At 42.2% G+C, this 16649-nt stretch overlaps 1 long non-coding RNA gene across 3 annotated transcripts in view; it reads right to left on the bottom strand.

Annotated features, from left to right (window-relative positions):
- LOC122558032 (uncharacterized) overlaps nucleotides 1-16149 on the bottom strand; it is an 80647-nt gene extending 64498 nt beyond the window's left edge. For all 3 annotated transcript variants that reach the window (XR_015760013.1, XR_015760014.1, XR_015760015.1), the window contains exons 1-2: nucleotides 15654-16149; nucleotides 10672-10880 (exon numbers count right to left, since the gene is read on the bottom strand). This is a non-coding gene — a long non-coding RNA (uncharacterized LOC122558032). The remainder of the gene's footprint in view (nucleotides 1-10671; nucleotides 10881-15653) is intronic.
- Between the last annotated feature and the right edge of the window lie 500 nt (nucleotides 16150-16649).

Raw genomic sequence — 16649 nt, 5'->3', positions numbered from 1 at the left:
TCTGCTTCTGAACTGAGCTGGAAAGCAACTAAATCTTTCATGCCTAGGAATATCAAGTTCTCAGGAGACTACAACCAGAGGAGACCATTCAAACAGTACTCTTTTATTACTATTCACATGAAAGAGTGTTTCAAGGATTCTTTAAGCCTCATCTCTGTTCTGACCTCCTCCCCTCCCCTGTACATAACAACCCACCCAAACCGGCCAGAGTTTGTCAATGACAACTAACATAACATCGTCTCAATCACACTACCATGGGTGAGGAGAAAACTAAATTGAAACTAGAGGTTCCTGCAAGATAACGTTTGACAGATGAAATCTGTCCTACCCACCCCCAATGCGAGTTTTTGTAACCCTGTCTAATCATCTTTTTTTTTGGCTTAATGTGTATCTTCAATACAACCATCTGTGAAATGCCTTGGGACTTTATTTTTGTTATGCACATTGATTTTTTTCATGTTCAAAAATATGTGCAACATGATGTTAAAAATTGACTTTCATTTTCATGACTCTGCTAGAATTTGTGTTTATGTGCAAGGCTGGTCATGAATGCAATTTAAGAAATTAGAGATAATTTGAGAACTCTATTCTGGTTAGTGGTAATTGGGGGGGGGGGGAGCTGAAACATGTGTTGCTGGAAAAGCGCAGCAGGTCAGGCAGCATCCAAGGAGCAGGAGAATTGACGTTTCGGGCATAAGCCCTTCATCTAGGAATGAGGAGGGTGTGGGGATCCTGTTTTCCCCCTTAAACCACTTTTCCTGCATTAGCCCTCAGTTTAATTGACCATTACTGAAATTCTATGCTGCTGTTTTAATCTCGCTGTGCTTTGGCATGCAAGTGTTACTGCCTTATTTCTTATGCTTGGATAGATGTTATTTGTAATGTGTTTAATAGACATTAGAGTTATTGCCACTTACCTTATTATGCTCATGTTTTACAGCACTCACAGAGATGGTCCCCATTTCCAATGGTTTTGATCCAGCCTTTTACAATTTAAACCCTTTGTGCAAACAAAGGTTTGGTTTTCTAATCATGTCACTTCTCAGTTGCATCATCAAATAACTGTCTTAAACATATTCCAGGATTAAAACTGCAAGACAGCTTTGTGCAAACAGAATAGGATTGCAAGAGGAAGTTAAAGACAGATGAGATCAGTGGAGCTAGAGATTTGTGTCTGACAGGGAAAGGACTCAGAAACATGAAGAAGCTGGAAAGAGTCATCCTGCCTAACCTGTACATGGCTGGAGGAGGAGAAAGAACTCTGGAGAGATCTGACATAGTTAGAAATTAAATTATCTGTGGGATTTTCCCAGCCCTTCCACAGAATGGACAATTACAAGAAATTTGGGAGAATGTAAGGTGAGAATAAAAAATATGGGTTTCATGATAACAAGAAAACAAAATTCCATTAAGGTTTCAATGGCTAGATGAGAATCTGCTCAGTGAGGAGTGAGGAGTGAGTTTTGAGAAGATTTGTAGCTCAGGCTGAGATTCTGGATGTAGGTTTGCTTGCTGAGCTAGAAGGTTCGTTTTCAGACATTTCATCACCATACTAAGTGAGCTTCTGGATGAAGCACTGGTGGTATAGCCTGCTTTCTATTTATGTATTTAGGTTTCCTTGGAGTGGTGATGTCATTTCCTATTGTGACATCATTTCCTGTTGTGACATAATTTCCTCTGGTGCTGTTATTTCCTGTTCTTTTTTCTCAGGGGGTGGTAAATGGGATCCAAGTTAACATGTTTGTTGATAGAGTTCCAGTTGGAATGCCATGCTTCCCAGAATTCTTATGCGTGTCTCTGTTTGGCTTGTCCTAGGCTGGATGTCCTAGGATTGTCCCAGTCGAAGTGGTGTCCTTCCTCATCCTATGTAAGGATACTAGTGAGAGAGGGCCATGTCTTTTTTGTGGCTAGTTAATGTTTATGTATCCTGGTAACTAGCTTTCTGCCTGTTTGTCCAATGTGGTGTTTGTTACAATTCTTGCAAAGTACTTTGTAAATGACATTAGTTTTGTTTATCTATATAGGGTCTTTCAAGTTCATTAGCTGCTGTTTTAGTGTATTGGTGGCTTCGTGGGCTACCATGGTGCCAAAGGGTCTGAGTAATCTGGCAGTCATTTCTGAGATGTCTTTGATGTAGGGGAAAGTGGCTAGGGTTTCTGGATGTGTTTTGCCTGCTTGTTTGGGTTTGTTGCTAAGAATTCAGAGGACTATGTTCAATGGGTACCCATTCTTTTTGAATACATGGTATAGGTGATTTTCCTCTGCTCTTCATAGTTCTTCTGTGCTGCAGTGTGTGGTGGCTCGTTGAAATAATGTTTTAATGCAGCTTTGTTTGGGGATGTTGGGATGAAAACCTCTGTAGTTCACTATTTGGTACGTATGTGTTGTTTTCCTGTTGACGCTGGTTTGAAGTTCTACAGTGACATCTAGAAATTGCAGTTTGTTGTTGTTTTCTTCCTCTTTAGTGAATTTTATGCCAGTAAGGGTATTATTCATGGTCTTCACAGATGCTTGACAGATGAGGAAGGACACCACTTCAACTGGGACAACACATCCATCCTAGGACAAGCCAAAAAGACACAGCAAGAGAATTCCTCGAAGCATGACATTCCAACCAGAACACTTTCAACAAACAGATTGACTTGGATCCCATTTACCAACCCCTGAAAATAAAACAGGAGATAACATCACCAGAGGAAATTACATCACTCATTTCTGTGCAGTTTTGTGATTCTCCCTGATTTGTGATAGGAAATTAAATGCTGTCATAGAACATTAAACATTACAGTGCAGTACAGGCCCTTCGGCCCACGATGTTGCGTCGACCTGTGGAACCAATCTGAAGTTTATCTAACCTACACTACTCCATTCTAATCGATACACCTATTGAATGACCGTTTAAATGCCCTTAAAATTGGCAAGTCTACTATTGTTGCAGGCAGTGCATTCCATCCCCCTACTACTGTCTGAGTAAAGAAACCACCTCTGACATCTGTCTTATATCTATCACCCCTCAACTTAAAGCTATGTCCCTTTGTGCTAGCCATCACCGTCTGAGGAAAAAGGCTCTCACTGTCTAAACTATCTAACCCTTGCATTATCTTCTATGTCTCACTTAAGTCGCCTCTCAACCTTTTTCTCTCTAACAAAAACAGCCTCAAGTCCCTCAGCCTTTCCTCGTAAGGCCTTCAATCCATACCAGGCAACATCCTGGTAAAACTCCTCTGAACCCTTTCCAAAACTTTCATATCCTTCCGATATGTGGTGACCAGAACTGTACGCAATACTCCAAATATAGCTGCACCAGAATTTTTTACAACTGTAGCATGATCTCATGGTTCTGAAATTCAATCCCTCTACTAATAAAAGCTAACACACCGTATGCCTTCTTATCAACCCTATCAACCTGGGTGGCAACTTTCAAGGATCTATGTATCTGGACACAGATCTCTCTGCTCCTCTACACTACCAAGAATCTTACCATTATCCCAGTACTCTGCATTCCTGTTACTCCTTCCAAAGTGAATCACCTTGCAGTTTTCTGCATTAAACTCCATTTGCCACCTCTCAGCCGAGCTCTGCAGCTTCTCTATGTCTCTCTGTAACCTCAACATCCTTCATCACGATCCACAACTCTACTGACCTTAGTGTAATCTGCAAATTTAATAACCCATCCTTCTGTGCTCTCATCCATGTCATTTATATAAATGACAAACAGCAGTGGACCCAAAACAGATCCATGCGGTACACCATTGGAGTCAAGTTAAGTAAAAGGGCAGTACAAAGAGATCTGGGTGTTCTTGTACACCAGTCAATGAAGGCAAGCATGCAGGTATAGCAGGTAGTGAAGAAGGCTCATAGCATGCTGGCCTTCATAACAAGAGGGATTGAGTATAGAAGCAAAGAGGTTCTTCTGCAGCTATACAGGGCCCTGGTGAGACCGCACCTGGAGTACTGTGTGCAGTTCTGGTCTCCAAATTTGAGGAAAGACATTCTGGCTATTGAGGGAGTGCAGCGTAGGTTCATGAGGTCAATTCCTGGAATGGCGGGACTATCTTATGTTGAAAGATTGGAGCAACTGGGCTTGTATACTTTTGAGTTTAGAAGACCGAGAGGGGATCTGATTGAGACATATAAGATTATTAAAGGATTTGACACTCTGGAGGCAGGAAACATATTTCTGCTGATGGGTGAGTCCTGAACCAGAGGACGCAGCTTAAAAATAAGGGATAGGCCATTTAGGACAAAGATGAGGAGAAACTCCTTCACCTAGAGAGTGGTGGGTGTATGGAATGCTCTGCCCCAGAAGGCAGTGGAGGCCCAGTCTCTGGATTCGTTTAAGAAAAAGTTGGATAGAGGTCTCAGTGGAATCAAGGATTATGGAGATAAGTCAGGAACAGGATACTGGTTGAGGATGATTAGCCATGATCATAATGAATGGTGGTGCAGGCTCGAAGGACAGAAATGCCTACTCCTGCACCTTTTGTCTATTGTCTCTTGTCATTAGTAACTGAACCTTGGGATGAATATTTCCCATCAACCACCAAATTCTGTCTTTCAGCTCGCCAATTTCTGGTCCAAACCACTCAATAACCCTCAGCCCATGCCTCCCTTTTGTTCAATAACCTACCATAGGGAATCTTATCAAATGCCTTACTGAAATCCATGTACACCACATCAACCGTTTTACCTTTATCCACCTGCTTGGTCACTTTCTCAAAGAACTCAATAAGGTTTGTGAGGTATGGCCTATCCTTCACAAAATCATGTTGACTATCCCTAATCAACATATTCTCTCTATAAATTAAATCTCACATAACCCCTTCCAACACTTTACTCACAACCGAAGTAAGGCTCACAGGTCTATAAGTTTCACCATTGTCTCCACTCCTCTTCTTGAATAAGGGAACATTTGCTATCCTCCAATCTTCTGGCACTATTCCTGTAGACAATGACCATATAAAGATCAAAGCCAAAGGCTCAGCAATCTCTTCCCTGGTTTCCCAAAGAATCCTAGGATAATCCCATCCAGCCCAGGGGACTTATCTATTTTTACACATACCAGAATTGTTAACACCTCCTCCTTATGCACCTCAATCCCAACTAGTCTAGTAGCCTGTATCCCAGTATTCTCCTTGACCACATTGTCATTTTCTAGTGTGAATACCACCAAAAAGTATTAATTTAGAGCTTCCCCTGAAGCCAGCTCCTGATCTGAAAGTCTGAGCCATTACCGGGTGACTGAAGCCCACTACATCTTCTCGAGCCTCCACATGGATTTACATTTCCCAAAATCTCACGGTACACTCCATGGGAAGTGACCGATTTCACCTTTCATCCATGGAGAAACACTAGCCTCACCGTACATTTGAATCAATCTCAGACCACCTCAGAAGATCCTTCTGCATTTTACAATAGAGCTCACTGACACCTTATATTCAATGCTCCTCCTGGGTTGCAATGCGCACAGGGAGTCAAGCATCATACACATCTGTACAGGATGCATCTCAGGGGTCTTAGCCTGCTTTCTTAACACTCAGTCAAAATGTGTGGTGCTGGAAAAGCTCAGCAGGTCAGACAGCATCCGAGGAGCAGGAAAGTTGATGTTTTGAGCATGAGCTCTTCTATTCCTGATGAAACGTTTATGGTTGAAACATCCACTGTGTGGGGTTCACAATCAACACTACCTTGAAAATAGGACAAATCCAGTGAGATTAAAATGGCTAGAAGAACTGTTAGTGTTGGTGCAGCATGAGCTGTCCCAATGAGGGAGCTGAAAGCACAGAGCATTGGAAGGATTGGGATTTGGGAATATGGTGTGCAGCGTTAAGCAAAGATGTTGCATGCATAGGTAAGAGTTTTAGTGAGGTGGTCACACCTACGGTGCAGGCAGAGAGTAGCTCAGTGACCACCAGGAAAGGCAAAGGCAGTAGACAGAGAGTGCAAGAATCCCCTGTGGCCTTTCCCCTCAAAAACAAGTATACCATTTTGGGTACTGTTCGGGGGATGGTTGTTCAGGGGAAAGCAGCAGTAGCCAGGTCAGTGGCACCATGACTGGCTCTGGCGCACAGCGGGAAAGGGTAAAGGTAAACAGGATCTTAGGAGACTTAATCGTTAGAGGGACAGACCGAGATTCTGTGGCCGCAAATGGGAATCCAGGATGATGTTTTGCTTCCCCAGTGCCAGGGTCCAGGATGTCTCAGAGCAGCTGCAAAATGTTCACAAGAGGGAGGGGGAGCAGCCAGAAGTCATTGTGCACGGTGGCACAAATGACATAGGTAGAAATAAGGATGAGGTCCTGCAGAGTGATTTTAGAGAGCTGGGAAAAAAGTTCAAAATCAGGACGTTGTTAGTAATCTGTGGATTACTTGTCATGCCAGGTGCTAGTAAGGGTAAGAACAGGGGACGTGGCAGATGAATGTGTGGCTAAAGAATTGGTACATGGGGCAAGGATTCAGATTTTTAGATCATTGGGATCTTTTCTGGGGCAGAGGTGACCTGTTCAAGAGGGATGGATTACATCTGAACTGGAGAGACTCCAATACCTTGAAAGCCACGTTTGCTAGGGCTGAAAGGGAGGGTTTAAACTAGCAGGGGTGCATTATCCTCAACAGCAGGGAGGCAAGTGTGAGGCTGGAAGGAGATACAGTAATCAGAAATTGTAAAGTGAAGAGACAGTTGAGGCTAGAACATGACGGGGAGCAAGGAATGGATTAAGTTGCATTTGTTTCAATGCATGAGAGTTGACAAGTAAGGATGAACTCAGGGCGTGGATAGGTTTGTGGGACTGGGATATTATAGCCATTACAGAAACATAACCAAGGGAGGGACAGGGCTGGCAGCTTAATGTGTCAGGGTACAAGTGGGACAGAAGTGGTGGAAAGAGGGGAAGAAAAGTTGCATTTTTGATTAATGGGGGTATCACAGCAGTAATCAGAGATGAAATAACTGAGGGATCATCCAGTGAGGCTTTGTGTGTGGAGGTAAGAAATAAGAAGGGGATGGTGACATTATTGGAGTTATATTATCAGCCCCCAAATAGTCAATGGAAATTAGAGGAACACATATCCAGAGAGATTGGGAAGACTTGCTGGAGCAATAGGATTGTGAAAGTACGGGGTTTTAATTTTCCTCACATCGACCGGGACTGCCAAAGCTTAAGGGGGTGGAATTTGTTAAATGCATTCAGGAAAGTCTCCTCAAGAAGTATGCAAAACTCAACCCACTCATGGGAAATAGGGTAAGACAGGCCACTGAGGTGACAGTGGGGAGCACTTTGAGGTCAGTAACTGCAGTTCTATTAATTTTAAGTTAGTTATGGAGAGGGACAAAACTGGTCCATAGGCTCAAATTCTAAACTGGAGCAAGGCAAATTTTGATGGAATCAGACAGGAGCTTGCAGGGGTTGTTTGGAATAGTTTATTTGCAGGCAAGGGAACCTCCAGCAAGTGGAAGGCCTATAAAAGTGAGGTAGCTAGAGTTTAAGGTCTATATGTTCCTGTGAGGGTGAAGGGAAAGGTTGGCAGAAATAGGAAACCCTAGATGTTCAAAGTTTGTGAGAAGATTTGTAGCTCGGGTGTTCGTTGCTGTGGTTCTGTTCGCCGAGCTGGAAGTTTTTGTTGCAAACGTTTCGTCCCCTGTCTAGGTGACATCCTCAGTGCTTGGGAGCCTCCTGTGAAGCGCTTCTGTGGTGTTTCCTCTGGCATTTATGGTGGCCTGTCCCTGCCGCTTCCGGTTGTCAGTTTCAGCTGTCCGCTGTAGTGGCCGGTATATTGGGTCCAGGTCTATGTGTTTGTTGATGGAGTTTGTGGATGAGTGCCATGCTTCTAGGAATTCCCTGGCTGTTCTTTGTTTGGCTTGCCCTATAACGGTAGTGTTGTCCCAGTCAACAACCGGAGGCATGTTTCAGGTACAGGCAGCTGTGATCAAGGGTATCCCTGAAGGTATACAGGGGATACTGGAGTTTACTGAAGAAGGAAATCAGAAGGGCTAAAAGGAGGCATGAAATAGCCTTGGCTGAGAAGATTAGGGGGAATCCAAAAAGGTACTTTTAAATATATTAAAGGAAAAAAAATAACTGGAGACAGAATAGGACTCCTCAAGGACCAAATTGGACATGTATGTGTAGAACCGCAGGAGATGGGCAAGGTCCTCAATGAATATATCTCCTCTCTATTTTCCATGAAGAAAGACATGAAGATTTTAGGATTTGGGGAAGTTAGTGGTCATACCTTGGGGACAACCTATATCACAGTAGAGATGTTTTTGGGTGTATTAGAATGTATAACGGTGGATAAATCTTTTGGTCCTGATCAGATATATCCAAGTACACAGCTAGAGGCTAGAGTAGAAATTGCGGACTGATACTTTAGCATCATTGTTAGCCAAGGGTGAGGTCCTGGAGATTGGACGGTAGCGAGTGTTGTGCCATTATTCAAGAAGGGCTGCAAAGAAAAGTCTGGGAATTATAGACCAGTAAGCTTAACATCTGTGGTGGATAAGTTACTTGCGAAGATTCTGACGGATAAGATAGACATGCATTTGGAAAGACACAGTTTGATTAGGAGCAGTCAGCATGGCTTTGTGCGTAGGAGATCATGCCTCACAAATTTTTTACAGTTCTTTGTTGAAGTGACCAAGTTTGATGAGGTCAGGGAGGTGGACGTAGTCTATATAGCTTTCAGTAAGGCCTTTGATAAGATTCCGCATAATAAGCTGCTCTGGAAGGTTAGATCGTATGGAATCCAGGGGGAGCTGGCAAATTGGATACACAATTGGCTTGATGGTAGGAAGCAGAGGGTAATAGTGGAAGGATGCTTGTCAGACTGGAGCCTATGATTAATGGAATGCCTCAGGAGTCGGTGTTAGGCCCATTGCTATTTGTTATCTATATCAATGATTTGGATGAGAATATCCAAGGCATGATTAGTGAGTTTGCAGATGACAATAAGAGGGTATCGTGAACAGTAAGGAGGTTGCAGCATGACCTTGATCAGTTTGGAAAATGGGCAAGAAATGATAAGTGGAGGTAAGTGTGAGGTCTTCATTTTAAAAAGCCAAATCAAGGTAGGAGTTTCATGATGAGTGGCAGGGCCTTACAGAATGTACTGGAACAGAGGGTCCTCAGAGTTCAGGTGCACGGTTCCCTGAAAGTGGAGTCACGGTAGACAGGGCAGTGAAGAAGGCTTTTGGCACACTGGTCTTCTTCATCAGTCAGCACATTGAGTGTACAAGTTGAGAAGTTATGTTACAATTGTACAGGATGTTGATGAGGCCACACTAGGAGCATTGTGTTCAGTTTTGTTCACCTTGTTTTCGGAAGGATGTATTTAAACTGGAAAGAATGGGGAAGAAATTTATATGGATGTTGCCAGGACTCAACAGTTTGAGTTGTATGAAGAAGTTGGACAAGCTAGGACATTTTTCTTTAGAGCATAGGAGACTAAGGGGGCATCTTATAGGTCATGAGAGGCATGGATAGGGTGAATGCTCTCAGTCCTTTTCCTGGGATTGGGAAACTGAGGATGAGAGGGCATCAGTTTAAAACAAAAGGGGTAAGAATAAAAGGGAACCTGTGGAGCAACTTTTTTAAACAGAGGTTGGAATGCATGTGGAATGAGCTGCTGACGGAAGTGGTTAAGGTGGGTACATTAATGACATTTAAAATGCATTTGGACAAATACATGGATAGGAAAGGTTTAGAAGGATATGGGCCAATTGCTGGGAATTGGGGTGGATATTTTGGTCGGCATGGACCAGTTTGGACCATTTTTCTGTGCTATAGGACTCTATGACTCAATAATGAGAGTATTAGACTTCTAGCCTTGGAGGGAAGTCTGTGCAATGACAGAGTTACATTGAGTTTAAGTGGGATAATGCTGTCACTTTAAAAGGTTATTTTCTCCTTTTTTTCAAAAGAGTTTGTAAAGCAGATGTGAAAACAGGCTACTGAAGTTAACTAAAGTAAACAACTGTGAGGCCTTGGGGTGTTAATTTGAAAGGCAAAAATGAAGACTGTGGATGCTGGAGATTAGAGCCAAGAGTGTGGTGCTGGAAGAGCACAGCAGGTCAGGCAGTATCCAAGGAGAAGGAAAACGGATGTTTCGGGCTAAAGCCCTTCATCAAGAATGATCCTTTCATATTAATTTTAAAGATTGAACAATGGAAGCAGCCTGTGTGGGGCCATCTCTCATAGACCAGGCTTTCTAGTATTTTTTAGCTTTAGCAGCAGAAGCTGTTTGGGGTCGCCAAAGAATTGGAGATTCAGCAAATCTCTCTTAGCTGCTATTCTCTCCGGGGTTTGAGAGCTGCATGTAAGAATCTGTCTGAATTTGCCTTTTTGCCAAGGGGTGTGTTTGTGGGATGTTACTATATTGGAACGTTAATTAATAATAGGTACTGGATCTATTATTCGGTTAAGTTTACCAATTGTTAAGTTATTCTAAATTCCGCTTGTTTCTCATTTGTATTTTAACTATCATGTTTAAATAAGTTGTGTTTTGCTTAACCTTGAGTATTTTGATCAGTCGCACTACATCTGGAAAACGACACTTCACATCTACCTTTAAACTGTGAAAAAGTTAGCATCTAGGCTAACTTCTTTATATATTTTGAGGGGGTCTCATCTAGTGTATAATAGCAAGGTAGCAGAAAAAAGATGGTGACACTTACCCATTGCAAGGCATTTTTTTCTCTTCGGAGACTCACTGCACTATCTCTGGTGGTTATCTCATCCCAGGCTGGCAGTGTCTAAGGCTGTGGCCTTCTTTGCCAGTCCACTGGAAAGAGGATGGCCTCCGTCTCCATTACTGTGGGGTCCACCAGGGCCGCCATGTCGTAGTCCACGAATTGGATTGCCAACTTCCCTTCCTCAGACATCTCTATAATAAGTCATGCAATAGACTTAGTTCTTGGCTGGTAGTGTTCAAGCTCATGTACAGCTGGGGTTTAAATAGTGATTGTAATGAGATCAGCCAGGTGGACCTCATAGAATATGAGTTCCCTGATTGAACCGGATTAACAGCACCAATCAGGGAGCCTTGGCTGACAGATATAAACAAAAGTGTCAAAGATTTTGTTCACTGTGAGAGCCGGCGCTAAGGAAGCTGGAGCAGTGTCAAGGACTCTGCACAAGTAAAATAAAGGGTGACTTGGTGATGGGATAACAGCCTCTGTGGAGTTATTTCAGTGCTCACAGTGTTATGGTCAGAGTATCCTGATGGTGCTGACAGTATGACCTCATGAAAAGCGCATCATGGAGCCCTGAGCCACAATTAAGGACATGGGCAGTGGAAGATTGCTTGTGAACAATCCACCATGGCCTGCAGAGGGAAACCCTCTGTGAAATTTCCTTTAAAAAAATGACAGCCAAAATTTGGGAAGATTCAGCCCGTTGTGTCTCTTGTTTCTGATTACTGCCAATAGTCGGACAAGTTGAAAGCGAGGTCAGAGCCTCCCATTTCTGGAGATGGTGGGCTTTAGCTTGTTGATTTTAGCTTTGGAAGTCAACTTAATTGGGCAGCATGGTGACAAACTAGAACTTCACCAGCTTCCCATCTTCTCTCAAATTAGGTCTTGGACAGGAAGGCACAAGCTGAACCATTCTGCTTCGGAGCCAATTGAGATCCCTCAGTGGCCAATAATAACCATTTATGGGCTGCATCCTGCCTGGGTTACACTTATTCGATAATTAATATGAGTATGCTGTTGGGAACTAACTATTGACCTATTGTTGAGGGGGTGGTGTGTGGGAGGGATTCTTGATCTATATTAATTTGTGCACAAGTGAGGATCTAGACATAGTGCACAGGAGTGATTACTGAAAGCTACCATCCTCTCTTTCCTTCTGATCTGACTCTCCCCTATCACCACACCCTTAAACCCAAGAAACCAACCCCAGCAACAACAGACTTGCCTGATACCTGGAGCCTTGCAATCTTAGCTATCCTAGCAGAAGCCAGACCCTTCTCTGATCGGCTGACCACTCTGAACAAGAGAGGACTTGATTTCAGAAACAGGCCAGTTGCCGCCCTCCAGATTGCCTGAATCGAGGGAGGTCAGTTGGCCCCTCTCCCATGCTGATGTCCACCACCTTTTCTGCAAGCAAGCAAGACACCTGACAAAAGCAGAAGATTTCGCCCCAATCATTTTTTTAAACTCAATCAAGCTGCAGAGAAATTAACTAAATTGGTTGGGAACTACTTTGGAATGAAAGTTAACAACAAGAGCCTAAATTTCTCTTCTAGTTTTGTTAGTTTCTGAGACAAGAGCAGCATTGTTAACAGGAGAGGGCAAGGGACTTGCTTTAGTGGTCAAAGAATTGGGCAAATCCAGGAATGTTGAGGCTCTGCCATTCTTGGCTGCAGGATCTCTTTCTTTAACTTTAAACTGAGTTATTCACAGAGTGATTAACAAATGTGAAGCTGCACTCCCTGTAAGATACAGTAATCTGCAAATTGGACAGGAAGAAAATGATCATGCTTGAACAGCTTCAATTTCAGCAGTAAGCTTTTTTTTTAATGAAGTTGATAAAGCTGTTACCATCCCTACCCTCCAAATGAAATAGTGGCTTGCCATTGAATGATTGAATAGGTGCACCTGCAATTTTAGTCCCATATGGGCCAAGATATCTGTAATACTCATTGTATAATGTCCCTGTCGTTGGCAGGGGAAATAGATGCATTTTCATATTTTAAAGTATTTCACAGTGAATAAGTCTTACTATAAATCTTTCTTACAGTTATGTTGTAGATAAAAATTCATACTTGGCCTTTGAAGGAATATTCATAAGCTTTGGGGTCAGTAATTCAAACAGTTAAGAAATTGCGCCTTTTGGTTTTCACAAAATTGTACTGCAGATGGATGAGAAAAATGTATTGACTTTCATCATCTTTCAAAATGTAAATCAGCTGGAAAGTTTGTCTTTTGTAGATTTATTGCATTTTTAATTGTGAGAGTTAATTTTTTAATTAACATACTACTTCCTTAGTCTTAAAAAGGGATGTAAATATTACTCTAGATTGCAAAGTCCCGAGATAATGATGAATCATATTATAAGGAATTATTTTCTCTAATTATTAAAATTAATAAAAAAAGGAGATATATAAAATAAGTCCAGAAAATAGCTGTGTTCTCATGCTGCACAATCTAGAGCATACAGAAGGTTTTACTTAAACTGTAAGTCAAATTAACTGCCATAATAGATAGTATTTTCTGTCAGCAAGGTGTAATTACTACTCCAGTCACTGCTATGCAATTGTCTTTTGCACTTGTTTCATAATAAAAATCAAAAAATTATATAGCTTATATACAGTAATTGTTGAGACTAAAAATGCACCACATAGAGAACGGAGGTGTCATCAGTGATTTTAATACAACAGTGTTAAAAAAAACAGGCTAAGTCAGCTCCCTGTTGGCTCAGCAACATTATCCAGAGAGCTGCAAGGATTATGTAGTATTGAAATTTACTTTTCAAGGATGAAGTGAATAGTAATTGTTGAACTTAATATCCCGAGTCGAGCAGACTAAATTGCTTGGGTTTCCCATTCATCAGTATTATCCTGTAACCTTCCATCCCCACTACAAGTCTCACTTCCAACCCAGTCTGCTGAGAGTGTTCCTGTGGATGTCAGCAGAAAACATGAATGCCTATGGTCTTCTTTTACAGTTTGAGCGGGACTGCATCAAAACAAAATAATGCAGATGCAATAAAAGCTGTAAACTCTGGCAGCATCCAGCAGGTTAGGCTGCATCATGCGGAAAATTTTCAAGGCTTATGATCCTTTGTCTGGCTGAGAAGAATTTGCTGATCAAACGTTTACAAGGAGGATCAGACAATAGGAAAATGGGGCAAGAAAACAGAAAAAAATAAGTTGCTGGCATATGTAAGAAAAGATTTTGATTTAGAGTAAGAGTTGGGTTTAGAGGAGTTGGCCGAGTATTTTTAATGCTAGATTATTAATTTGGAGACCCAGGTAATGTTCTGGGGAGACATTCAAATCCTACTATGACAGATGGTGGAATTTGAATTTACTTCTTTAAAAGAAATCTGAATTGAAGACTCTAGTAATGGCTATGAAATCACTGCTGGTTGAGTGAGGGGATTGGGGCAAAGTTGACCAAAGGAAGGTATGCTCCAATGGTCACAGAGGTCACAGAGGGGTATCGAAGAAAAGCACAAGGGTGTACAACCCCCTCATTGCTGACAGATAGGGAGTCCCAATTAGAGGATGGTTCCCCCTACCTCCCTCATTCTCAGAAATTCTAGGACACAGATCAGAGACGTTTTCTGCTTCCCATTAGAGATAAAATGGGAGCTGTTGTAAAGACCACAAACTTATTACACAGCTCTCTTTGACAAAGAGTTCCAAAGACTCACAACCCTCTGAGAGAAGAAATTTCTTCTCATCTCAGCCTTTTCATGTTTTTAGTTCCCTCATGGTCTTATAGTCACAATCTAGTCCTGTTTTCCCCTCTCCCTCATTGGAGAACAGTAAACTGCGTATAAATGACTTGAGAACAGATAATGAGGAGACATAATTGCACACTCTTGCTGATTACTCATGAGATTCTCATCTTGTTGTTAAAATCCTGAGTAGAAAATCAGACTTTTTTTTTCTCAACACCAAAAGTCTTAATTTTCTGATCTCCCCATATTTTCCTAACTGACTTATGATTGCCCAAGTTGTTCAAGTTCGGAAAAATTAAGCCCATTAACACTTGTTCTTTTCACAAAGGCTGGCAGACCCTGTGTGTATTTCCAGTGCTTGCTTTTTTTTATTTTGTGATAAAGTGTAAATGATTTATATATATATATTATTATAATTTTGCTTTCTATAACATCCTCTCAGCATTTACCCTGTTTAGACTGTTGAGAATCTTATATGTTTCAATGCCATCACCTCACATTATTCTAAATTCCAATGTGCTGACCTGTTTAGTCATTGCTCATACTAGAGAACCATCCTAGCAAACCTTCTCTGAACTGCTGAAAATGAAATACTATCTTTCCTGAAATAAGGGGACTAAAACTGCTCACAGTACTCCAGATACAGCCTCCCTTGCACCTTGTAAATCTCATTGTACAGTTGCAGTAAGACTTCCCTATTCTTATACTCTAACCTTCTTGAAATAAGGACCAATATTCCATAGCCTTCCTGATTATTTGCTGCACTATGTGCTAGCTTTCTGTGTTTTGTGCACAAGTCCTCCCATATCTCTTTGTGTTGGAGCTTTTTGCAGCTTTCCTCTATTTAAAAAAGTATTGTGTTCTTTTGTTCTCCTTTCCAAAACAATCAACTTCACAAGTTCAACGACACAACTTCAACGATTGCTAACGTGAAACTTAGGGGGCACCTGGGGGCTCCAGTTCTCCACATGTCTTCCATCTTGGCCAACTATGCCGTAGGGCACACTCCATGGCCATGACTGTTTGTAAATTAATTCCAAAAAGGTTGGCATCAGATGTACACTAGCCTCACTAATCATTATAACACATCTCCAACCTACATGAGATACAGCTATCGACTTTAATGCTCCATTTTGGAGCACACCAACATTGCAATGCTGCTGCCAGACTGATACCTTGGAGCAGGGCAGAAACTCAGGGTTCTTCACTTGCTTTCTTAGCACTTGCTACAGCATCTCTGCCTTACCTTGCCTTTTAGTACTTGTCCATTTCATCGGGAACTTGCAGGATTTCAGTTGTTCAGTCTTGCTTTGCCTTTTAGAATGCACACCCACACACATACAATCACACACACTTACATACACACATATACAGACACATACACGCACAGATGCATACATAAACATACGCTCACAGACATACATACAGACACACACAGACATACACACAAACACAAGTGCAAACCTACTCACAGACACACACATACAGACATACACACAGACACACCCACACACAGACAGACAGAGACACAGATACACACAAAAACACACACGCATACACCGAGAGACAGAAATACTCACACACAGAGATATACACAGAGAGACACACACATACACACACACAGACAGACACACATACACACACAGACAGACACATACATACACAGGCACACAGACAGACAGACACATATGCACACATAGGCACATGCACACACAGGCACACGCACACACAGACACACGCACACAGACACCCACACCCACACATAGTCACAGGCACACATACACACTCTCTCTCTGACAAGCAGCTTGTCTCTCAGTTGTCAGCAGTGATTAGTCAAGAGGATGGACAAGTCTCTACGTGGCACAGTGCTGCATCAATGCCACACACACATCATGTGCCAGCAGTTACTATGGCAAACTCGCTGTTTGTGCTTCCATAAAATGGTCATGTTTTAAAGCCTAAGTGGAATAGGTCTCAGTCAAGTCAAACTGACTCTTATCAGTCAGTGGATGCAGCCATAATCAGTTAAGGGTAGTATCTGATCTCAGTCCCTGTGTTTGGACACAGTCAGTTGGCTCTTGGGGCAGTGATGGTCAGGGATGGAGTGGACCATAACCTGTACTGCAGCGGCAGTGTAAATAGTCCAGTGTTTAGTCAGGGAGCTGCACAGAGCTCAAGCAGGGGTCTGGTCGCTCATTAAGGTTACTTCCCAAGTCAGTCAGTCAGTCACAACAAGGTCAGC

This window comes from Chiloscyllium plagiosum, unplaced genomic scaffold, assembly GCF_037043375.1.
Source record: "Chiloscyllium plagiosum isolate Xiang-an unplaced genomic scaffold, Cpla_swu_hap1 HiC_scaffold_18, whole genome shotgun sequence".
Lineage (NCBI taxonomy): Eukaryota > Metazoa > Chordata > Chondrichthyes > Orectolobiformes > Hemiscylliidae > Chiloscyllium > Chiloscyllium plagiosum.
This window is presented reverse-complemented; position numbering and strand designations above follow the sequence as displayed.